Genomic DNA, 25,116 nt, shown 5'->3' with positions numbered 1-25,116 from the left:
CTCGTCTCTGAACTGTGTCCCCCAGCCTCTCTGTGTCCTGTCTAGCGCTGAGGGACTGCACTGTACCTGCACACCCCACATATACTACAAAGCCTGGCCTCTTCTGCTGACCCCAGCCCCTTTGCACAGTGAGGCAGACTGCACGTAGTGGGGCAGACTACACGCAGTGGGGCTGACAGCCCAGGCCGCGTGGTGCCCAGGCGTGTTGGGCAGTAACAAGGGTTTTGAGCACATCACTCAGGATTAGTGACTGGCTGGGCTGGGGGCCGAAGACACACAGCTGACAGCCCCTAACCCCATGAGCCATGAACCCCAGTAGAAGAGGATCGAACCTGAGTGGGAGCCCTCGTCCCAGAACCACAGACGCCCCCCACCTCCTGTGTGCTGTGGCCCCTCCCACCAGCCCAGCCAAGCACCCTGGTGGAGTCGGGGCCTGCAGCACCACACAGCTAATGCTAGATGGGTCTTCTCACACCATCACCACCTTGACCTCCAGTGCCCCTATTCACGGGGTACGTCCTCCACATGGCCCAGCTCAGTGACCCCACAGGGACGTCCTCCTCGTGACCCGGCTCAGTGACCCCACAGGGATGACCTCCACATGACCCTTCTCACCATCTCATGGGGGATGGCCCCACCTGGATAAAGCGTGGGCTTTTCCACCCCACTCCAGATGGGGTCACGTTCATGCCAGGCAAGCACTTCTATTTCTGCCACAAACTCAAGTGAACGGGAAGTCGGGTCCCTAGGCCAGGCCTGTGGGGTAAGTCATGTGAGCCCTGTTTACAGCTGGGACACTGAAAGGCCCTTACATCTGCAGGACACGAGGCCAAGACAGAGCCTGAAGTCCACAGCCTGGGGACCAACATGGAGGGAAATGAGCTTCAGGCCGAAGAGCGTGGTCTGGTGAGTGATGAGAGCGCTGGTGCTGTGGTGGTGCCGCGAGCTTTAACCATCCTTATGGGGGGGGCGGGGGGGCTGAGGAAGAGGCCGGTGCTGCGAGCGAGGCCCTAGGCAGAGGTTTGCTGGTCCCCCAGGGGCATCCCTGTCTGCTGCTTGGCCGTGGCCGCTGCATCTCCCCTCCCCTCTCTGCACAGGACCTGGGTGCTGACTCTGAGCCAGCTCCGCCCCCACTGAAGGAATGCCTAGGTGGTTTGGGAGCCAGCTGACGGGACAGGCAGGCCGCCACCTGTCTCACAGGTCACTGGAAGCTCTGGAAGCTGGGTCAGGGTTGACACAAGTCCGTGCCTGCTTCTGGGCAGGCGTCCGGGCCCCTCACCTCCCCTCCTCCCGTCTGCTGTGCATCCCGGATGCCTGCAGCCCCAAATTCCTGCCGTGCTGCAGGCGGGCACCCCCCCTCCCCCTGAAGGTGCACAGCTCAGGAACCCACTCTCACCCGACCTGTCACAGCCTGAACCCACAGCCTGCGGCCCCAGCACAAGTCCCGTCTGCTCAGCCGGCAGCTGGCGAGCAGGCTGTGACTCAGGACAGGGAAGTCCCTGGGCCGCAGGGCAGAGCATACCCCCACCCAGCAGGCTGGTGGGCCCCCACTTTTGAACATCAAATAAGGCGAAAGTGACTCGTTGCAGTCAGGCTTCCGAGGAGAAGTCCATTCACAGGTGACATGGCCATCCCTCGGGGTGACTTCCCGTGTCTGGAGCTCTGGGTCTCCAGGTGTGAGCGCCCACAGCTGTGACTAGGCTGCCACGTGGGCCTCAGGAATGCTGTCAGCCCACAGGAATGTTATCTGCTGGGAAGGGCCCGAGCTCACATGAAGCCAGCTAACCCGCAAAAGCACAAACTCCAAAATCAACACGTTCGGAGGAACTGGCAGCAAAAAACAGGCTTAACCGCGAGAGCCCCTGAGGCAGCGGCGCCCGCCCTCCAGCTGCACCAGGACGCTCCCCTGGTCTGGAACACGCTGCTAGGCTCTCCCTGCCCCCCTTCCTGCCACAGCCTTTGGAGCCCCTGTGCCCAGGCGCCTGGGCTGCCCGCTGTGGGCACAGCAGGCTGGCAGGGGGCTGTCCTCGCCTCACTCGTCCCACTGAGGGTTCAGTGTGTCTGGTTCACAGTCGTGTTCCCAGAAATGAATGGAGTTTACAAACAGTTGTTCTTTCAATTTAGTCTTTTGTCATGTTTTTGCAATAAAGGCTGGATCTCCTAGGACCATCCTGATGACATTTCTCCCAACCAGCCGCCATTTATCAGAAAGTCAGGCCCATGGTCACCGGTCACCCCACATGATTTATGTGTCAGTGGTGACTCCTGTCAAACCGTCATCAGACGTGTGGGACATTTAGACCTGGAAGAGGCCTCCGGGGTCATCTGGGCCAGCGGCCTCATTCTGCACACAGGAAAATGAGAAATATTTCATTGCCTGTGGGTCACAAGGTCACCACCGGGAAGTGAGGATGGGCCCTCGGCCGCTCCCGGGCATCCTTAGATGAGTGGCAGCCCCGTGCCGAACGCCCACGCCAGCAGCATGAGTCACAGGCCTGCAGAGCCTCACAGCCCCCTCTCCATCCTCAACGAGCTCACACTTGCTAGTGGAATCTCGCTGTCCTGCCGTCCCGCCCCCGGCACCAACACCGGGTGCAACACTCGTGGGAGCTGGCAGGCGCGTTGGGTTCGAGGGCCAGCTCACGCTCCCTGCTGACACGCCAAGCGAAGGAATTTGGGAGAACAGACCTTTCCAAGACGAGCCTGAAGCTCCCAAGACTCTCGTCACTGCCGTAAACATGCTTTGCAATCTTTGGTCGGTACAGGTAAAAGCACCAGTAAACCTAAGGCGTATCTGGTAAACTCATGAAAGGTGGATGTACCACAGGCGGCACATGGGGCGCTGGGACCCTTTTCCTCATTGTAGCCTGCTGTCCCACGGTCGCCTGTGTCACACAGGCTGTGGCTGCTGGTGGCAGAGACCAAACTGCGTGCTCCTCTGCTTCCATGTGTCAGCCCATAGCTTGTGTTTTTCAAGATCTTAACAAGGTGTGGGGACAGAGCCCCAGAGAGTAGTTTACAGGCTCTCGGCCTCACGTGAAGGGTGCTGGCTTGGGTGGTGAATGGCCGTCGGCTGTGGCTGATTGGCCGTCGGCTGTGGCCGGTTAGCCGATTGGCCGCTGGTATAACTGCTGCGGCTACGAAGGATTGCCGAGGATTGCCGAGGAGCCGAGCAGAGCCGAAGAGAGCGGAAGAGGAGGGCCGAGGAGAGCGGAAGAGGAGAGCCGAGACAGAGGAACAGAGTCGAGAGAGTGGAGAAGAGTCGTCGGTCGGTCGGTTGGCGGAAAAGCGGACGGCAGGTCGTGCGTCCGGTGGGCCCAGCCTCTAGTGAGACCATAGTGGTATGACTCCCCTACCTATGGCTCCGTGGGTGTTCCTTTTCGGCCTCACCATATCCTGCGTTCTTGTGTGGGGAGCGGGAGCAGAGACCCCGCAGGCCACCCCGCCTGAAAGATGGCGCAGCGAGCAGGGTCTCCCGCACAACACAAGGGGTTCATTTTCTTTCAACTTATAGGGGGACTTTCTCCAAATGGTCCTCACCGCAGGTGTTACTGCCAGCTGTCCCCGACTGGGCCATGTGATCTGGGCAGCCGCTGTGAGCGCCCACGGAGCTGCGTCCCAGTTACCATCACCAGCCATCCAGATTGCCTAGGACTGTCCTGACTGTGGGACTGGAAGGCTGAGTCCTGGGAATTGCCTCCGTCCCTCAAACCAGATGTCTGGCCACCTGAAGGGGAGCCCCTCACACACGGGGCAGATTGTGACAACAGAAAGCTTTTCTCAAGTCCAAGTGAAAGTTTTGGTGAGAGAAGAAAATGGAAGGGTGAGTGGAGAGCTGTGTTCCAGGTCTTAGATGCAGGGGGAGGGGAGAGCACGGGGCTCAGTGGGTTTTCCACAGAAGCCGGAGGCCCCTCCCTCCTCTCCAGGGGGCATTGTCTTGTTAGTCACATGTCACATAGCTCCATATTCACCAGGCACAGGAAGACAGATGCTCCAACGGGTTTTTCTGTCCCCGATTCCTGTGATGTGACCAGCAGGGATGTCATCTGAAGGGCGTAGCTTCTGCTCAGCCATAAACATGGCCCCCCGACTGCCTCTGCAGCAGCTCTCGTCCCAGCCACCCGGCAAGACTCCCATGACACTGCGAGGCTGAGGTTGACACCTGCCAGCTCCTCAGCTCTCCTGGGGCTGGGTTACTCCTGCATCGGGCCACCAGCGCCAGGCTGGCACCTGCCACCGCAGCACATAGGACCGGGAAACGCCTCTGCGGACCGGGAGTCCAAGGGCTGCCACGTGGGGTCCAGAGGGTACTGTACTGGGTGGGCCGCTCCCTAGAGTCGTGGGGAGACACGCGGGCAGTTTCCAGGCAAGACCTCAGCAGGGCCTACTGATCCAGGGAGCCCAGCTATCTGGCCGTTGGCCCAAGCACTGCCAGCACCGTGCTTCTTTCCATCTCATTCCAGAAGCTGTAGCCGGGCAGGGTCCCAGGGACACTCTGGCACAAATTCACTCCCACATCTGCTCCAACACACACAGAGAGGGGACTAAAAGGACTGTGGGAAAGGTGCACGCATGCTCACACAGCGTCGGGTCCAGAGCAGCAAGGGATTGAAAGCAAGGGGGTCACGTGGTGTCCTTGAGTTCAGGGTAACGGGAGAAACGCATCATGGAAGGAAGACACGCAGGACTGCAGGGGGCGAAAGACAAGAAAACGTTATTGAAACAGGAGAGAAAGAGAAAGAAGGGAAGGTCTGAGGAAAGGCCACACAAAACCAAACAGGGGACCTGGGGACAAGAGGTGCTGAGCCCCACCCTGGAAATGCCGGCGGCGCCAACAGGTTGACCCCAGCACAGAGGGGCGAACGGACTGACCGCAGTGGGCTGACACCACATCCACCTCTCCTGGCATGTTTCCTTCTTCATTTCCAACATGTTGACGCATGCATTTACCAAGAACTGAATGTCTGAAGACCCCACATGTAAGAGCTATGAAGAACCAGCTGTTGGAAAATTTGCTTTTCCAAAATACGTGAACCACTCAGGCTTAACCTGGTCGGGATTCTGCAGGCAACACACCTTGCCATTACCCAGGCCTCCCACCTCGACCCAAAGCTGTGTCCACACAGGCGGTCACTGACTGGAAGCCGATGCCCCCTCATGAGCCCATCCTTTCTCCTGCCCGTTTTGTGCCCATTGAATCTCCCACCACAGACCCAGAATTAGTGCCAGCAAAACATGAGTAAAAACTCCCAATTGTGCAGAAAAAAACATGATGAAGTAACCTTCTCCATTTGGAAAACCAATTCACCCAAGAGAAAGAGATGGAATTCATAACAAGTACTTATTGCCACACCTTTTCAGGTAAAAGATAAAAGTAAAACGCCTCTGGTCAGGAGGCATAGAAAGCTGGAATAGGAAACGAAATAGCAGACAGCCCACTCGCCTGGTTCTGCGATCTCATCCATGTCCACCCCAGATGGGAAAGCCTCTCTGTGTCCACCCCACAGTGATAATGATTTGCCTGTCCGCCATGATGCAAATGGCCACAGTGCCGCTCAGCGTAGCAAGCTCTCTGGAACCCTGTGGACCCCCTTTACCTGCCGCCGCACCGACAATGGGAGAACGGTAAGCCCTCATGCCCTCCTCACGCAGAGGAGGCTGGTCAGTCAGTGAGTGTGACTGCCAGCTGGCTGGCAGTTCCTTTGACGTTATTCTTCTATATGTAACATTTTTTTACATCTCTTTGGGCCAGGCTGTCTGCTTACCTGAATTTCCGCCCCTCCACTGACCGGGTGGGATGACAGAGAAGCGACACAGGAACCAGATCACCGGTGACGGCCCACCGGGCACTGCGTTAGGCTCTCACCAACCGGCTCAACCCTGCGATTCTACCACAGTGAGGGACTCTGGGGTCTTCCAGTCGTTACGATATCTACCTCCGGTCCAGTGGGAATCAGAGAAGGTAAGAACTAGGCAAGACAGTTTCCAGTGGTTTCTGGGATTGTTGGGACTGTCACTTGCTATGTGGGAACTGCGGTCGGGCCGTTTTCTTACAATCCGTACGCCTCTCACTCTTCCGATATTTGTCCCCTTTCACTGTGATGCCCCATCAGTCCTATGTGCACCCAGGACAGGAGGGTCCGTGACTAGGGACTCACAGGATGTGTCCGTCACTCTCGCTCATTTACAGGAAAGTCTGTTCAGGAGCCAAACACCTGAGCGCAGGCACCTGCTCCTGCTGCCATGTTTGCTCTACAAGCTCCCAGAGCATGGGCGCAGCAGGCCTGGTCTCAGCACGATGCAGTCAGCAGAGAATCCCCAACCTCCTCCCCGGGGTGTGTCCCTGCGGCTATGGGTATGATGCCCTTCTCCAGGCAGTGGAGACCAAGGGTCCGGCTGTGGCCCCACCAGGAGGAAGGCCATTCTGGTGGGGTGTCAGCGGTTCTGCCCCTCGTCTGTGCTCAGACCCAAGGCTCAGATGGCTGAAAGACCTCAGGGAGGCTGGCGCCCAGGGTAGCGGGAGCCACCAGTGAGTCAGGTGATATCTGACATAAAGCCACCATCACATGAAGCTGTAACTTGAGCTCAGCAGCTGGTGGAACATGGTGGCCACAGGAAAAATCTCTGGGGACTATGCTGAAACCCTGGCTTTCTGCTGGCCTGCATGTGAGTGTGTGCAGCCCAGGAAGGCTTCTGAGTCAGCGGTCGGTGGCCCAGCTGGGTGACCACCACTGCTGACGGTGCACTCATCTGCAACGCATGGCAGGGCGTGGCCAGACGGCTGTCAGGCTGCTCAGACACTGAAACTGCCTGGTCACCCCCAAGCCCACAGCTGCTATGACAGAAATGCTGTCTTTGGTCACCCACCTGAGTGAAAGGCCGGCCAAGGCCGTGGAGGCACGGGGTCTGCTCCTCCCGGTGACAGTGTGTGGGAGCCGCGGCGGCTAGAGCAACGGCCTGACCAGTGTGCCTCCCGCCTGACCCGTGTGCCTCCCGCCTGCCAGGAGAAACTCACAGCATGATGGTTTTCATAAAAAAGGACTGAGTGAGTTCACGAGCTCACAGAGGAATCCTTGACACCCTGCGTGCAGGAAGAGCTGGGGGCTGTCGCAGAAGGCAGTGTCAGGTGCAGGAAGCTGGCGGCCCCCGGGCAGTGTGTGCTGTGGTCACTAGCAGTTAGTCACGACGTCTACCCCACGAAATAACTGCGTTGTCATCACGCCAGCTGGTTTAGTACTTCTGCAGGGTTCTGACTCAAATGTACACCTGAGACCCCAAATGTGTGAGTCAGCACCATATCCAGCCCTCTCTTGCAGTTTCTTCAGCCCAAATGTCCTGACGGTGCCTCCAGGCCAGGCCTGTGTCACCTTCTTCTTTGGGACAGGTGAGGACACCATCCCGTGTCCCCGCAGTCTGCAGGGCCGAGCTTCCTGTCTGAGCCTGTTTCCTCACCATGTGGGGGGACCCAAGGCCATGATCTTCTGACAGGGTGACATCAACAGTATGTTCGAACAGTTTTCAGACCCTAGAAACGAAACGCAGTGGAGGCCGATGCCTGCGTTCCTTCGGCCACCTGGAGTTTCCTGCAGGGTTTTCTCTGTCAAGGGCATGTCCTCTGCCTTGGTCTTCACCAGTCGTACTGAAGAAGCAGCTCCGCCTCCATGTCACAGCGACAGGCCCTGTGGAAACCGAACACAACACGGGAGGGCCGTTGTCCGTCAGCTCAGCTCTTTATCCAGTGAATGCCAAGGTGACGTAGAAAACGGGCCCTTTTCCACTAAAAACAAAGTGTAATGTATCTACTTCAAACACAGGAAGTTACTTTATATACAAGAGCCACTGGGATTGACCAAGCTTCCTAGTGCAGACAGCTCACTGCTTGTCAGACTATTCATAAACCAAACCACCTTTTGGGTTTTTGAAAAACGATCAAATCATGAATGCAAATACATGCCTACATTTTGACATCAAGCTTCACTTTTTTCCAGCCCAGGGAGGCTGGTTTCTCCCCTGGAATCCCGTCTGCTCTGGGCTCCTATGCTGCTCGGCCCCTGGCTTGGTGCAGGGTCACTGTGTCCGCCTGTGTTTCGCTCCTTCTGACGGTTGCCTTCAAGGTCAGGCCTGACCAGAGATCCTTGGCTCTGAACATAAAAATCCCTTCAAAGCAATTCAACTAATTTTTCAGGAAAATTCATTGAATTCCCCACTAAACATCACTTACCCAGACTAAAGGGAGTTACAAAATCTTTGCTCTGACTAGAGTCTGACAGAAGAATCGGAAAACTGTAAAGCATGTAATGTGATGGGATTTTATCTGAAGTAATGATAACGCTGTTAAAATATTTAATCAATTAATAAAGCATTCAAGGGAAACTGTGGCAATAAAAACAGGTCTTTGGGAGAGAACGTGCGATCCACCGAAAGCGGAGCGATCGGGGCCATCTGCTTGCTCTCGGTGGCCCCCACATCTCTTTTCTTTCCTTTCCTTTTTAAACACTGCCAATTAGTTGGATTTAAAATTCAACCCAGGCATTTTTTATTCAAAGGAGACCATTTTCGTTTGAAGAGGAGCGGATTTAAAGCAGAAATTCTCCCCTGCTGGGCCCTGATCAGCTATTGATTAGGGGGGCTGCCACCCCAAGTCATCAGTGCTGGATAATAGGCCCGGAGCTCACAGGCCTGAAGGGAGCACACTTGTTCCAGGGGAAGGAAAGCCGGCCTTTGTGGAAAACCAAAGGCCCTGGTCTCTCTTGAGGAAAAGAAATGTTAATTGAAAAATTCCTTAAATAGGTGAAGGCTCTGCTTTACATAAAAGGTGTGAAATCACAATCAGAGGGCAGGAGAGAAGGGGCCCTGCCGTTTACGCGGGAGACCCTCTGTAATGGTGCTGATTGCGTTCCATTCACCAGCGACCTGGGCTGATAGAAGCGGCCTTTCAGTAAAAGGGGCCAGTGACAGCTGGCCCGTGGACACGGGGAAGTCTGAGTTAATTGGCCCCTTGACAGGGAAAATTAAAACAAAGAAACTTCCCATTGAGTGCGGGGAAATACAGCCTGATGGTTTTCATAAATAATCGATGCATGTCGTCTTCATGTTGTCAGTTCACCAACCACCTCAGGAAAATAATCACATTGCCATCACGAAACTTTCTCAGATGACCCTTAAAATCACATTTGGGACAGTGACTTCATCCCCTCAGAGCATCTCTGTGTAACCAATGCCTCCAGACGAGAGGTGTGTTGAGTGCAGACAAACCAGGCAGAGCCCGGAAGGGCTTGTGCGGGAGCAGCTCAGGAGAACGTGCAGGGGACAGGGCACACACACATGCGTGGAAAGGAGTGTGTCACCTCAGTGCTTTTCCCAACCCTTCCCGCCTCTCCTGCTGTCTGTGCAAGCGCGGGACAAAAACGTGGGGTCCAGGCGCTACTGGCCCCTGCGAGCCCTCCTGTCCTGTCTTGCTTCCCTTTTCTCTGACCCCAACACTGTCCACACCTTAGACCAAATTTGGTGGAAGGAAAACATTTCAATTCCTTCTGTGTCGGCAGAAAACCAACCACCAAAGAGGCTAAAGCCCCCCCAAGGGCACCTGGGCGCTGGCACTGGGTGTCAGGACGGGCCAGCTTTCCAGACTCACCCTGCGGGGCAGGGAGATGGCAGGGATCCAGGAGAATAACAGGACATGCCACCCAGCCTGTGAGTCACAGGAAAAGGCCTGAGGCAGCACTCGCCTGCGGTGGCAAACCTGCTGGCACCCCAGCCCCCCCACACGTGGTCACTTCCCTTTTGCTTTGGAGACATCGGAGCCCATGGAAGGACACAATGTAACAAAGATTTAGAGTACGCTCTCTAGTAGCAGTTGATTATTAGAAACACTCACTCAGCACTGCCAGCTGAACAAGTAGACATTGGAAGCGTGGCTGTGACGCCTCAGGTCTCCCTGCTCCCCAAGGAACAGCCGCTTCTGCACAGACACCCTTCCTGTTAAAAACAAGAGGAACGCACACTTGGAAGTTTTCCGTTAGAACTAGTGCTTCTCGCTAATTCAGAAGGGAGACTCCTTAAAACCAGTGTTTTCTGTTCCCCCTCCTGACCCCAGGCTCTAAGGAGTGAAACGCGGTGGGCGGAGGGGCTGACGGCCCAGTTTGGGTGAACAGGCTTGAGGCCCAAGAACACGTGACAGTAACAAGTCCACACGCTGCCCCTTACCACAGAGCCCAGCCGAGTGGCTGCGGTCTTCACTGGAAGGAGGCTCTGTGACCGGGTGTGGGTCACAAGATTGGGATGCCACTGATCTCAACGTAAGAGGAGCCCCACCTCCTGAGGTGGGTCCCCCTGGGCCTCAGGGTTCAGAATGACAGCACTCTCCATCCCTGCAGTTCTCGGCCCCTGAGAGTCAGGGGTCCTGTTGGGGCCTTAATTTTCCTAACAAATGAAGAGAAGAGACAATGTCACTCAACCTGCACTTGGGTGAGGAGGGGTCCTGAGTGTGTCTTCAGGGCAAAGCGCCAGACCTGGTCAGCACAGGGCCAGGGTCCACGTCCCCTGAGTCAGAGCAGAAGGAGGCTGTGCTGTGACAGCCGTGCCTCGTCCCAGGCTCAGCATCTCTGGAGTGTTCTAGGCCGGCCAGTTCACCAAGAGGACACACACGTGAACTCCATAAGTAGTAAAAGTGCAAATTAAAATTTCCCAAGTTTGCAGCATCTTGACGCATCTATACTTAGTGTCAGCATGGAGCGGGCCGTGAGCCTGTCGTGTGCGCTGGGGACGTAATGAACCAGGAGCTAAGGACCTTGACAGGGCTTGGGCTCTTAATCAGGAATTCTGCTTCCTGAAATTTATCTTAAAGAAACCATTAAAAGTTTATGCAACAATATGTATGCCAGGACATTCATCACAGGTTCATTTTATAATAATACTAAGTAGACAGGACTTTAATAACCCACAAAAGAGGACTCGTTAAATAAATTTTAGAACATCTACATGGTAGGATACTCTGCACACATTATGAAATTGTATTTTTAAAATATTTAGTGGGGTAGGGAAATGCTTGCAGTGAGTTAGAAAGATGGTTACATTGCACAACAGTGTGTGTCGTTGACAATATTATAACGTAACCTAGAGATTGTTGGCAGGTAAATTTTGTTATTTTTTGCCACAATTAAAAAAATAAAACACTAGTTTCAAAAGTGAACAACCCCAATTTTGATAAAAATATATGTAATATAAACAGAGAGAGGGAGACTCTGGACAACCTGTTCATTTCCCTTCCTCCCCCACCCATGTGTAGCCTCGCTTCTTTCCATCTCGTCTCGGTGAGCTCACGTCTTCCCATTCAAACCCATTTTAAGCCAGCCTTCCATCCCTAGAAAATCAGCCTCAGGAAGTAAATTCAACTCTAGAAAAAAATTTATTTCAGAACAAGTTTATGCCAGAATTCTTAGTAGGAGTAAAGAATGTTACGGTTTTAAATATTCAAATAAATATTCAAAAGAAGAAAATGTTTAAAAAAAACAATTATTTTGAGTTCAGTGGACTATTGTGTAGACAAGATAATGAATGAAGGGCAGAGAAATGCTTATATCATCATATAAAGCAAAACAATCAAAATATAAAATTACACATGATGCACGTAATTATCTAAAAACAACCAGCGTTGTACATGGAGAACCGCCCGGAAGACGGTGGGACACAAATGACTTCATTTTTCTACTTGTCTCTGTTTCTAGATTTTCTAGAAATGAGCAGCTATTGCTTTTGACTTGGCACACACAATACATTTTATTTCTAAGTACAAAAGTCACATCTAGGTGTCTTTCCTCATGGAAGGAAACTGTTTCTCTAACGTCAGAGATGTCAGATTTGTCCCATCGCCGCTGCTCTGTCTTCAGTGGCCCAGCAGACACTTCCCTGGGGCAGAGCGCGTTGAGCTTGGCCCTGCTCACCCACCGGGAGACCCGCCGCCACACCACGCCACACCACGAGGTTCCCACAGGGTGGCGAGAAACGCTCTATGCCTGGAAAAGAAGCAAGTACAGCTTAGAATATTAAAACATACACTGTAAGAACTCCTGCTCATTTCTGAAAGCATGTAAAGCCTCAGCTGTGTTTTTCACATGGCCACACGTACCCACAGCACACGCACGCACGCACACCAGGGCACCCGGCACACGTGCAAACATGCCGAAGCACGTGCCCCATCTCGTGTGTGGGGCGCTGCCACAGACTCACCCTCTTAAGGGACTAAAAAGAGCCCCAGGAAAGCTACCAAAGTGGGATTTCCACCCCCCGGAGGTCGTGCACGGCCCTTTCTGTTAGAACCCACAGTTTACGGGAATTTCCCTGCGAGCACAGAGGATGCCGAGAGCCTGGACACCACAGCTGCACACCTTCGCAAGGTCGGGGCGGGGGTGGAGAGGGCAGCGCAGGTGGCAAGATGCACCTGAGCTCACAGTAAAAAGGCAGCCGGCACTTGTCCTGCAATGAGAACAACGGGACCTCAGGCAACCAGATGATACAACGCATCAAACTGAACACATGAGGCTTTTAAACTTTCACATTTGGAACTGGCCAACATCAATTATTTAAACACAAATTGAATTAACAAAATATTCAACATATGTTCTTTTTAAACTCCGCTAAATCTGACGAGACTCCTAAAAGCTGATCTAGGGGTCAGCCCGCTGAAAGAGAGGGGCCAGGGCCCAGTGAGTAAAAGCAGCCGTCGGTGGTCAGCTCCGCGCTGTTGGAGACCTAAACTCGCCGTCCCCAGAGGAACGGGTGATTCATGCTGCCACCAAATGTGTGCCCATACCTGACCCTGAGCTCATCAAATCCTGCTGCCACCATCTGCTGTTTGTAATTCCTCTGCAATATTTGTGTTTGCTGCCTCGTGTGACAAACCGGGAGGGGGTGGGGAGCGGTCCCTGCCCGGCGAGGGCGGGCGCTTGGCTGGCTGAGCCCGGCCAGAAGGCATCTGTTGCTCATAGGCCTGCAGCATCTGCCACTATTTCTCACTTTCCCGCTCGCTGTGGGATACGGTTTCTCCCAAAGGTGGCCTTTCCATGCTCGCCATCAGTCCCGTCATTGTCCTACCCGCCCGTTCCCACGGTGTGGCCTGGACGCCATGCCACCCGCCTGTGCGGGCTGCTGTCTGTAACCCAAGATATTGTGTGATCGGGTTATGCCATTAACCCTTTTCCTGCTCATCAGGACATTCAATTACGCCCGGCAGGGGAAGCAGATTGAGAGGGAGGACAGCCAATCCCAGGAAGCTAGAAAGTTTACAGGATAATAATGACAGCAACCGCCGAGCTGTCAAAATAACGCTTACTTTCAGAGAAACAGAAATGCTTTTTGACAGGGCAGCTTTTTCTTCTTTCACTTTTTTTTTTTTAACTTAAAATGCTCTAAAAGGACACATTGTCTTTCTCCTGAATACGGCTGTTAAGAACGATGATAAGATGTGTGGGGGGCGCGGTTATTTATGTGTCTGATCTTTGAACACCTGCTAACGGGGTGCAGCCTGGCGGCCGACGCGTACACTGTCCCAAGCTGTCATCTTTCCTTGACCTTCTGCCAAAGCCCAAGCACGTCAAGGGCTTCTGTTCAGAACTTTTAGAGGTGACGTCCTCACACAAGGCCCCGTCCTTCTTCCCAGAAGTTACTTCTAAGTGTGACACCGTCCTTACTCCTTGTGTGGACAGGTCTTCAGGCTGAGCAGGCAGACAGGGAGGAGAGCAGTGTGGCCACCAACCACAGCGGCACCCTTCCCAAGAGTTCTGGGGAGGCCCCAGGAACTCCACCGAACACTCCTGACAGCCCCCCAGGCTGCGGCCATTCCCCTGGACGGTGTGAGCTTGTAACCGCTCTGTGCTCTGTCCCCTCCCCAGGACCCCAGGCTGCGGAGCCTCCAGACACCCACCTCGCTCCAGGCCCTGTGGCACCTTCGTTTGAGTTCGAAAGACCCCAAGGCCACATGATTACTTTGCATACGATGACGGCACAGCCAGATTTGGGAAAGTAAGTATTGAGCAGAAGATTTTCTTAAATTAAAACATTGTTGACGTTCCCAAGTAATTCAATATTGAGTATCGGCTCAGTTATTCTGGGTATTCTAAATTGGTAAGTAATTGGCAGTTCGTAAAGAGAGGGGAATTTTGTTGAATGCCTACTGTGTACCGGGCAGTATATGAACAAGTAATTGACTTTCGCTCATGCCAAAGCTGGAGGTGACGTGGTCGCCCCCCCTTGCAGATGAGACAGGCATCCAGCCAGGGCTTGCTCCCCGAGCCTTTGTTACGGCAGAACATGGATGAAAAAATAAATCCCCAGAAGGCAGGATGTCCCACCTCGATTGGTGGGATGGATGATGGGCTCTGACACAGCCCCTTGGATGTTTTCACAGCTTCTTAGCTGAAGGTGGGAGAGAGAATGGGCTGCAGAAATGCAGCTGAGGGTGTGGGGTCCCCAACCCGCGAAGACAACTCAGCCCTCCCTGGCCTGGCTGTGTCGTCTGTCCCGAGTGGCTCCCCAGTGTCCCCGGGCGTCCAGCAGGAAGGAAGGGAGGTTGTTTCATGGTGGCTGTGCCTGTCCCTTCCCTGGGGGGAGCGTGGGAAACCCAATTTTATGAGTTTGGCTGTTTGCCTCACAAACCAACTCGTGTGATCTTCCACAATCGTGTTATGAGTTACGTCACATGGACACCAATTGGCATTTCACGCCCACACACAACGCGAGCTCGGTGCCGGGCCGTGCGGCATCTCGCTGCTGCCCCCAGAGAGCGTGAGCCCCACCCCCACCCCACCCCGGCCGTCACAGCGGCGCCATCCGCCCATGGAGACAAAGCCAGCATGCAGGTCGCCCCCACCCTCTGGGATCCAGGACAGCATAGCCGGGGCGCCAAGTACCATTCACTGAGCGGCCATGTGGTTACAGGGAGGCAGGCGGTGTGGCAAAGGCCCTGGCCGCCTGTGCACCTGGGAGGTGCTCGCTCCTTTCTGTGAGACCGGAGCTGCGTGTAAGCTTGCCCATCGCGAGCTCCACGTCACCCTGGGCAGAAGGACCCCACAGGGAAGCTGAGCTTGCCAGGACACACAGGGTTTCAGTGGTAGGTCCAGGAGATACCTCAGCATCTGTCAAAGACCCAGGATGCCTCCTGCAGCCCAAGCCCTGAGTCATGGCTTCTCCATGTGTGAGAGACTCTGCCCCACGGGCAGGCCTTGGGCAGCAGCACAGAGAAATCACACGACGGTCCTTCACGTGCCACAAATCACCCTGCAGTTTGAAACAGAAATCACCACATTCAGGCTCCCAGAGCTGCAGCTTCAGCACTGGACCCAGGGCCTGGCCCACTCCCGGCACATGGTTTCATCCCGTATGCACGCAGGAGTGAGTGAAGGAGGGGACGACACAGGAGCCCCTGGGCCACACCCTGAACTACAAGCAGAAGCCATGACCGGCAAAGGTAAGGGACAGCCCTGCCAGGGCAGACGGGCTCCGTGCGCATGTGGGCCTGCTGGGGGCAGCCTGGAGATTTGAAATGCCCGCTAATGAGGCGAGGGCTTAATTCTGGGAGCGGGAACACTGTTCTGGGCAGCCAGGGTCTGTGGTGTGTCAGAGGGAGGATGCACACAGCCCGACGAGGGAAACGTCCACACCACCAAAAAGCAATGCGACTTGTTTCCTGTGGGCTGTCACCCTGACCTTGTCCTTGGGAGCAGAAACTGGTTGTCTAACTCACTCTAACATCAGCTGCAAGAGCGCTGCGTGGACGCCGGCGATTACCCCCACTGAGCAAGCTTTGTACCCGCGGGGCACACGGCAGCACACGGTCCTTGAGCAGCGGCAGGAATGTGTGAGCAGCGCCCAGGCTGTGCCCTGCAGGCCTTCATTTGGGGACCGTCAGGGTGACAGTGCCCGCTGGGTGTCCTTTCCAGGCTGCGCAGGAGCAGATCACGGAAACGCAGACTCGTGCTGGCCTCGGAGAGCACACTTCCGGTCCCCTTCCAAGGTGGCGTTAACTTAAACCCCAGCGACAGGGCAGCTGGAAGTCTTGTTTCCCGTGAACACTGGCTGCACACCTGCCCTGGGAAAAGGGAGCACAAGCGAAGTGAGGCGGCAGCAGCAGCAGACAGGTCGCAGAAGGGAGATGGCTTCCTTCCCTCATGCCTTCTTCCCCACAGGGAGCAGACCTGCCCTGCCCTGGCCCTGAGGCCCCGCCAGGGCTCTCACCTGAGCCTGGGCTCTCACCTGGAGCGTGGCAGGGTGTTTCAGCTCCCAAACCCCCTCCCCTCACCCCTCCACAGTCTCCTCATGTGTTTGGGTTATAAGTGCAGCCCCCCCCTTCTAACCAGGACTCTGTCCCCCTGTGGCAGAGCAATGCCCCAGGCCTCCCCCCACTTTGTCTGCTCATCTTTAGTTGCACAGATATCTGCCTCCCTTGCCCTCGCCCCCCAGAGGGGAAGGGGGTCGGACGGGAGAAGGGGAGGCAAGGGGGTGGGAGAGTGGGGCAGGGGGGTGGGGTGGGGCAGGACCTGTGAATGAAGGCCTGCCGACTCGTCCACCTTGCCCCACCCCCAGTCCCCAAAGTGAAGCCAGCACAGGTGACTAGAATGAAGACAGAGGCCCGCCATACCAGCCTCTCAGGAGTCCCTACTCCCCAAGCCGTCTCTCTGAGTGACACTGGCCACAGAGCTAGGGCAGCAGCGGCTGGGGTTTGAGGGGACTGGGGGTCCTTAGGGGTTGGGGGGCTTGAGGGCTAGGCTCCACAAGGACGTGGGGCTGGGAGCATGAAGGCTGGGGTCCCCAGGGGCGTACGCTGGGGCCTGGGGGCTGGGGGCTGAGGTCTGCGTGCTCTTGGCCTCGGATCCCACAGGGAGGACGTGCCCGGAGCTGGCACAGCTGACGTTGGCAGCATCTTGCTCTGTGAGCAGGGTCAGTGCTGGTCGTGCTCACGGGGTTTGCAGCACACCCCCCACCTCCACAGGCCTGGGCCTGTCCCTCTCCTTTCCCCACTTTCTACTGGGTGTTAAACACACAGCCAGGTCCAGGGTGGGAAGTCTACCTTCCCAACTAAAAATATAGGTTTCCCAGGTGAGATACCCCCTCCACGCTAGGGCCTGGGAAATGCAGACATACCCAAAACTCAGACCAAAATCTGGGCTTCTAATCCAGCTTTGCTTCTCACCCAAAAGACAGAGTCTTACATGAAAACCAGGAGTGACTTAATAACGGATGGTATCAGGTGAGTCTTGAAGAGGCAACTAGGTGGGGAAACTGAGGCAGAGGCCAGCTGTCACACGTCACAGCCTGCATGGAAAACATGCTACTCGCAGAAGCCCACCCCTAAATGAGGGACAGCTTTTCATGTGAAGTCACAGGACCCAGTTAATGAATGTGGATGTGTGTCGCTTTTGAGAAGCCCTTCGTACGGAGAGAAGGGAGCTGCCGGCCCCTGTCCTTGTTCGGGAATTGGTGTGTTTCCCTTGCACCATTTTTTTCCTTTGAGGAGTCACCTAGAAAGGGTTTTAAGGGAAGACTGTGAATGTCTGTTTTTCCAGGACCCTCTCCGTGACGGACCTGCAGTGTGCTAGCGTCACTGCCCGTCACACATGCCAGGCCATGTCCCTGCTCTTCCCGGACACAGGGCCCAGCTTCTGAACCCCCACAGAGGGCAGGGGATGCAGTCCCCAGGGCGGACTCCCCAGGGCCAGGCAGACGTGGGTCTCACCCAACTTGAAGGACCAGTCACTCAGAGGCCTGCCTGTGGCACCACAGAGCCTTTTCATTTGCCTTAAAGGCTGTTAGAATTTATCAAAAGAAAAATAAGTTTTATTTACTTAACTTTTTTAAGTTCCTGTTGGGCACATTTTACTTTTAAAAGAAGGTTGGTAGTTGTAATTGCTGAGGCCCAGAGATGAGCCGCTAGGAACACAGGCCTGTGAGGGGCAGGCAGGGGGGCAGGGCTGTGGCTCGGCCGGGTGACCGTCGGGCACAGGGTGTGTAAGTCGGCCGCCGAGCTTTGGCTATACCTTGTCCTGTTTGTGGAAATAACCTAATTCATCTTCAGTGCTGGCGGGCAAAGGAGAGGGCCGTCCTGCGAGGGGAACATCCAGACGTGAGTGAGTTGATTCGATAAGGAAAAGGAAGAAAGACCGTGGGTGCCCCCATCACGTTTCAGAGCCCCCATGTGCAACACTTGTCACTGCGCAAACTCAGAGGCCCCCCAGGTGGCTCAGCACCTGAGGCGGAAATCGAAGTGCATGCTCCTTGTCCGGTGACATGGGGCATTTGCTGAATGACTGGGGTCAGTGATTCCTCCTTAGTTTCAAATAAAATTAAAACAGAGTTAGACGCTGCAGCCCAGCGCTGTGCTCTTGATCAGAGGGCAGCTTGTCCCCACAGGGCAGCCTGGGGGTGCGAGGCCCAGGCTGTGTTCCTGCCTCCCCTCCCGTGTTGGCCCTGGGACCATGTCGCCCATGTGTGAAGTGAGCTTCTCTCAGTTGGAAGACGGGGCAGCAGTCCGATGGAACCACGAGTGACAAGCACTCGTCTGGGATGGCACAAGGGGAACACTACCTGTCGGACCTACGACCCCGTCTGGCTGGGGTGCCACACGCCCCGTCCCGGGGAGTGAGCACCCAGGAGAAGGACGCCCACCTCACACAGGCCCAGGGCCCCTGCCGTCCACACAGGCAGGGACGTGCTCCCCGGAATCCACACGCTCTCCATCTTGGCCATATCCAAGAAAACCCACGAAACCCTGTGGCCTGATCCCTGCCAAGCGCTCACGCCCAGTGATTGAGCAGACGGGTGAGTGTGTGGGCACCAAGCCCATTGTGGAAGGGACACACGCTTCCAGAAGCCAGGGCCAGTGTGCAGGCCCAGAAGGACCAGGAATCGGGGGACTCCTTGCTGCTGTCCCCTAGAGAGGTGCTGAGATGACCTCGCCAGCCACGTGTGCCAGAGCTGCTATGAGCCGGGAAGGCCTCTGCCAGCGTTCCATGTCACCGTCACAGCTTAGGGCTCCTGGTGCCTGACGCATGTTGTCCCGAAGCTCAGGGCCTTGATGTATGTCAGCTGCTTTGGTGACCCTTTCTGAAGGAATTCCATGTGTGTCTCCAGGGATATGCGTGGTCAGTGGCGGTCAGAGCCCTCAGTGCGAGAAAGGGCCCCAGCCTGGCAGAGGGAGCCCTCAGACCAGGTGGAGGCCCTGTCCCCACTGTACCCGCTCCCTCTGTCACTCCAGGACCATGCAGTGTGGTGGAGTTCCCGCAGGGCAGCCGTGCTACATAAGCCACAGCTTCCAGGCCTGACCCTGGGCCCGAGGAAAGCAAAGTCCTCTCCTGAAGTGGAATTCCACGGCAGCGAGGGCACGATTGCTGTGGGCGGCCAGGAGCAGCAGCCTCTCACCCTGTCACCCTCTGCTGAGCCCCCAGTCTCTTCTGCAGTCCTCCGGGTGAGAGCAAAGAGGAGTCAGGGTCACAGACGCTCAGCGGCAGAGCGGGCCCTGCCCTCAAGGTGACACCTTTCTCAATGGCCTGTCTCCAACTTCGGCATCTTAACCATTAATCAGCTGCATCAATCTGGGTCAGTGGGTGCATCAGAATTTCCATCCAAATGAGCACTTGATGCAGAGCTGGCTGATTTGAAGCTGGACGTGCAGGCCAGGCCCACCTGTGTGGCCCATATCACGGTCAGCCCAGCGGAGGAAGTTCCACGTAAACGGAAAGCAGTGAGTTTTGACGGTTTGTCAGCAGTCAGGTCAGGGAGCAGCTCACCGGGAGCCCAGCACATCCCCGCTGGGGTTTCCAAGCCAGGCCGGCAGGGCCGCGCATGTCCGCGCTTACGGGGCCCGTCAGCCAGTGCCCAGAGACCTGGTCCTCCCGAAACCCACCGCCTGCCTCGAGGGACACTCAACACGCCCCTGAAACTGAGGCCGCTGAGTCGTGCTGGGTCAAACACCTCCCATCAGGCATGAGTGCTGACGCAGCTGCTCCGACCCAGGACACGTGGGAACAGGAGGCTGATCTCAGGGACGCAGGTGAGACAGGTGTCCCTGTCGTTGGCAGAGACAAAACAGGGAAGAGTATGGAGGCGCCGGGAAGCGGCAAGGTCACAGCTACATGGTGGGTGGCTTCGCGAGCACCACTGAGGAGCCAGGGGTCAGGTTCTCTGCCTGACCCTGAGAAAGGTCACTGCCCTCTGTTACCTCAGCCCAAAGCAGGGATTTTACAAAAAGCCAGTGGGCTTTTGTAAAATTCTCCTCGATTCTTAGTTGAAATTTCCAAGAGAATCAGAGTACCATCTTACCTGTTTGCCACATCCGAATACTTTCAGTAAGGAAAGTGCCTCAGTCCTCCCGGGGACCCTGGGCCTCCAGCTGTGAGCACTGCCAGCGAGCGAGCTGGGCATCGGCAGGCCCCTGACAGCTGGAGTTGGCCGATGCTTGCTTCTGGTGGGGGGCAGGCCCTGCGAGCTGGTGGCCCCCGTTCAGTGGAGGAGACAGGATGATGCTTCTGGAAAGGGAGCGATGTTGTGAAACGCCTGCCCTGGGGCAGCAGGAAGTGTGGCAGGACGCCTGTCTCAGCGACTGTCCTGTCACATCAGAGGTCGTGAAGCTTATCGACCTGATGTGAACCCCAGCTCAGTTTTTGCTGCCTTCTCCATGTGTCGACCACACATTCAAGCAAGCACCTAACTGGTGGGGACCAGGCTCAGCTGTGAACCGGAGTGTCACCCAGGATCTGTCAGACCAACGAAGGCGCACAGGTCACAGGTCAGTGGTTTGAACTGGGCGGCTCCTGGAGACGCCGACCCTCAGAGAAGCAGCCGCAGGCTTTCTCCACAGACCACCTGCCTCAAACCCCTCAGGAGCTGTTATAAATGATGGGTGGAAGGAGAACCATGGGAACGGAGGCTGGACAGTAGCATTGGGGACAGTGAGCCAAGAGGCTCCTAGGTGGAGGGACGGCCGGGAGGGGCCCCTCAGGGGAATAGTAGCACAGGTGAGGGTGGCTGCCCCCAGGAAGCTCCTCACCTGGGTCCCATGGCTGGAGGCTGGGCCCGAGCGCGTTGGGGGGCTCTGCTCCCGCCCTAGGCCCCAGGTGCCCGCCAACTGCAGGAGACCCTGCTGCCCGGGGAGTGCCAGCTGTGAGAGGTTAGTGCCCAGTGCACGCTGGCCTTCTCCCTTCTCAGTTCTGTCTCCTGTTGGCTCTGTCTCTGCGTCTCTCCCTGTCTGTGTCTCTGTCTCTCTCTCCCCCTCCCCTCCCCCCTTCCCTTGTATTCTAGAACAGGAAGGCATTACTAGACCGAGACTGGAGCTCTGTTATCACCGACCTACCACGTGTCTTCGGCACAGTCCTAATGCCCGTGTCCCCGTTTTCTTATCTCTAAAACCCTGGCTTCCTTGTAAGTTTGCTGAGAGGACTGAACATGTTTCATACTTACAGTGCTCTGCTCAGCACGCGGCATCCATGATGGCAGTTACAGCTTACGTGTCCTAGAGCTGCTCATTACAGACTAAGGTAAGAACAGACGCTCCCAGAACTGAGAGCAAGGCTCCCTGTCAGCTCAAGAAAGGGCTGGCCCTCGTGTCCCACGTCCAGAGGACAAACCAAGGACGCACTTCAGGTTGATGGAGGAAGCTTCCTGACTGTGAATTTGATCAGGGCTTCACGGCACAGCTGGCACCTCGCTCTCAGAGCCTTTCACTCATTTGTCAGAAGTGAGTTCTGACCACAGCTAGTACTTTTAGTCTGCAAAACGTCCCCCAGACTGTGACACAGGGAGTCGCTCTCTAGAAATAGCTCAGCTGCTTCAGAGAGAAGAAGCTTCTGAAGCTGGACTTAAGCCCGGGTCAGTGCCAGATGCCTAAAATATCTCACCTTGTGTTACTATAAATCAGACCCCTCCGCTTTCTGAGCCATGCCTGGCACTTGGTCACCTGTCACAGTTGGCCACGCCCTCCCCGTCCCCCCAGGGGGTCTTCTTCAGGCAGCCTGTTCTGGGCCATCTTTTCATGAAATGCAGCTTCATAGAAGCCCCTCAGAAGAGGCGCCAGATGTAGCAGAAAAAACACGGGACATCCAATGACATTTGAGTTTAAGATAAACAATGAATTTTTTTATCGTAAGTGTGTCCCGTGTAATATCTGGGACACACAGTAAAGACTTATTTGTGGTTTCTCTGAAATTCAAGTTCAACTGAGCATCCTGTTTTGATGTGGCAACCCTGCCCTGGAGAACTTTATAAATAGATTCTTGTCAGCCTGGGGTCCCGCAGGCAGCTGAGGGGTGTGGCGCTCTCACAAGGCCCCGGACTCCCTAGGCACTGTGGCCCATTTACCTTCACAAGCATTAACTCTGCACAGCTCGTGCCAAAAGTTTTATTGTCTGAATTGGAATGACACAAACACAAGCAAAAATCCAGGAACTGGACAGTCCTGAGGATACAGTGAAATGGGGGGAGGGGGGAGAGGAGGCATTAAAGTGACAGTCAGTGGAAATCATTTGAAGGGGACAACTTGCTTTAGTGACATCCAAGTGACCAAAGGCCACGCACATTGCTGTTTCCAAATAATGGAAGTTGTCTGCAGGATTGTGAGGCCACTTCCAGGCGTGGTCAAGCCAGCCCTGCCTGCCCTGTCTCGGTCTCCAGAGGCTGCAGGGGCCCCAGGGCTCTGCCCCCACACCGAGAGCGGTGCGTGCTGAGCTGGGCTTTGCCCTCTGCACCCTTTCTTCTGTGGCCCGTGGGCGCCCAGCAGCCTCTCAGCGTCCCTCCCAAGCACAGTGACATACAGCTTGTCATTGGGCTGTATCACCTCAGCCACACTAAGTCCCAACTCCCCAGTCCAGTACGTGTGCCGCCAAGTCCAGTGTCTCCCTCGAGTTGCTCCCAGTCCCGTGCGATGGGCAGCAGGACCGTGGGCGGCGGCGTGGGAGGGGAGGGCGTCCCAGGCTCCGGTGCGTCGCTCCCGCCTTCAGCAACTCAATGCCGCGTGTCCTGGCGCTTCCTCCAGGGAGCCCTAAGGCTCTGTCTGCGGGGAACACTCTATGTGCAGCCAACATACGTCTGTGGAACCTGTAGTCTGTGTGGGGGTGAGAAGACCTCATTCCTAGCGTGTGATTGGTACGTGCTCTGTGCCCGTGGCATGAACACAGCAAGTCCACCTGTGATGGCGTCTGTGCTTTCCAAGTTTCAGGGCAGTGGAAGGGGTGTTCTTATTTCATGACAAACCTATGGAGCAAGGGTGTCAGTCCCTCGTCGGGTGTGTCAGCCCCTGGGCGGGTGCCACAGCCACACAGGTCTGTTTTCATCAGCAGATGAGCCCTGCAGACTTGCCTGAGGCAACAGAAAACCCAAGTGGATTTTTCCTTATCACCGCTCTTCACAAGGAACTGTTTTCCCGTTCTTTCACTTTCACTATTCCACTCTCAATGCAGTCTCTGGGAAGTTCCAGGAAAAGATAATTTAAACAGAGAAAGGCCACCATTTCCTGAACATTCGTGGGTCAGCATGAAACTGCTCCCGCTCGGCCTTCACACCGACACCACTGAGTCGGCCTGGGTCTGGTGGCACTTGTTTGGGGCAGCCTCTTGCCCCGCTCGCTCCTCAGAAGCCAGTGTGGTTTTTTGTCCCCGTGGGACTTGGTCTGTCTGCATCATGGGCCCTCGTCCGTCGTGGGCGGTGTGGGAGACTCGGGTGGGCTGTGGGGCCTCGGGTGGGGTGTGGGGGACTTGGGTGGGGTGTGGGGGACTCGGGTGGGCTGTGGGGCCTCGGGTGAGGTGTGGGGGACTCGGGTGGGGTGTGGGGGACTCAGGTGGGCTGTGGGGGACTCGGGTGAGGTGTGGGGGACTCGGGTGGAGTGTGGGGGACTCGGGTGGGTTGTGGGGCCTCGGGTGGGGTGTAGGGGACTCGGGTGGAGTGTGGGGGACTCGGGTGAGGTGTGGGGGACTCGGGTGGGCTGTGGGGCCTCGGGTGAGGTGTGGGGGACTTGGGTGGGCTGTGGGGGACTCGGGTGGGCTGTGGGGGACTCGGGTGGAGTGTGGGGGACTCGGGTGGGCTGTGGGGGACTCAGGTGAGGTGTGGGGGACTCGGGTGGAGTGTGGGGGACTCGGGTGGGCTGTGGGGCCTCGGGTGGGGTGTAGGGGACTCGGGTGGAGTGTGGGGGACTCGGGTGAGGTGTGGGGGACTCGGGTGGGCTGTGGGGCCTCGGGTGGGGTGTAGGGGACTCGGGTGGGCTGTGGGGGACTCGGGTGGGCTGTGGGGGACTCGGGTGGGGTGTGGGGGACTTGGGTGGGCTGTGGGGCCTCGGGTGGGGTGTAGGGGACTCGGGTGGAGTGTGGGGGACTCGGGTGAGGTGTGGGGGACTCGGGTGGGCTGTGGGGCCTCGGGTGGGGTGTGGGGGACTCGGGTGGGCTGTGGGGGACTCGGGTGGAGTGTGGGGGACTTGGGTGGGCTGTGGGGCCTCGGGTGGGGTGTAGGGGACTCGGGTGGAGTGTGGGGGACTTGGGTGGGCTGTGGGGCCTCGGGTGGGGTGTAGGGGACTCGGGTGGAGTGTGGGGGACTTGGGTGGGCTGTGGGGCCTCGGGTGGGGTGTAGGGGACTCGGGTGGGGTGTGGGGGACTTGGGTGGGCTGTGGGGCCTCGGGTGGGGTGTAGGGGACTCGGGTGGAGTGTGGGGGACTCGGGTGAGGTGTGGGGGACTCGGGTGGGCTGTGGGGCCTCGGGTGGGGTGTGGGGGACTCGGGTGGGCTGTGGGGGACTCGGGTGGAGTGTGGGGGACTCGGGTGGGCTGTGGGGCCTCGGGTGGGGTGTAGGGGACTCGGGTGGAGTGTGGGGGACTCGGGTGAGGTGTGGGGGACTCGGGTGGGCTGTGGGGCCTCGGGTGGGGTGTGGGGGACTCGGGTGGGCTGTGGGGGACTCGGGTGGAGTGTGGGGGACTTGGGTGGGCTGTGGGGCCTCGGGTGGGGTGTAGGGGACTCGGGTGGAGTGTGGGGGACTTGGGTGGGCTGTGGGGCCTCGGGTGGGGTGTAGGGGACTCGGGTGGAGTGTGGGGGACTTGGGTGGGCTGTGGGGCCTCGGGTGGGGTGTAGGGGACTCGGGTGGGGTGTGGGGG

General features: G+C 56.6%; 2 long non-coding RNA genes across 3 annotated transcripts; one reads left to right on the top strand and one right to left on the bottom strand.

Annotated features, from left to right (window-relative positions):
* The first annotated feature begins 771 nt into the window (after positions 1 to 771).
* Positions 772 to 14,786, top strand: LOC141571745 (uncharacterized). 2 transcript variants are annotated; one of them, XR_012496840.2, is made up of 3 exons: positions 772 to 906; positions 5,753 to 5,962; positions 13,890 to 14,786. It is a non-coding gene; the product is annotated as an uncharacterized LOC141571745 (long non-coding RNA). The 2 variants fall into 2 exon arrangements; XR_016019936.1 differs by lacking the exon at positions 13,890 to 14,786 and adding an exon at positions 6,191 to 8,378.
* Positions 14,787 to 15,453: 667 nt separating this feature from the next.
* Positions 15,454 to 23,695, bottom strand: LOC109435062 (uncharacterized). Its single transcript, XR_002135923.3, has 3 exons — positions 21,448 to 23,695; positions 20,311 to 20,516; positions 15,454 to 16,084 (listed from the first exon to the last, which is right to left on the bottom strand). It is a non-coding gene; the product is annotated as an uncharacterized LOC109435062 (long non-coding RNA).
* Positions 23,696 to 25,116: the final 1,421 nt, after the last annotated feature.

This window comes from Rhinolophus sinicus, chromosome 2 (genome assembly GCF_057876585.1).
Source record: "Rhinolophus sinicus isolate RSI-liver-muscle chromosome 2, RSI-T2T, whole genome shotgun sequence".
In the NCBI taxonomy this organism is placed as follows: Eukaryota; Metazoa; Chordata; class Mammalia; order Chiroptera; family Rhinolophidae; genus Rhinolophus; species Rhinolophus sinicus.
This window is presented reverse-complemented; position numbering and strand designations above follow the sequence as displayed.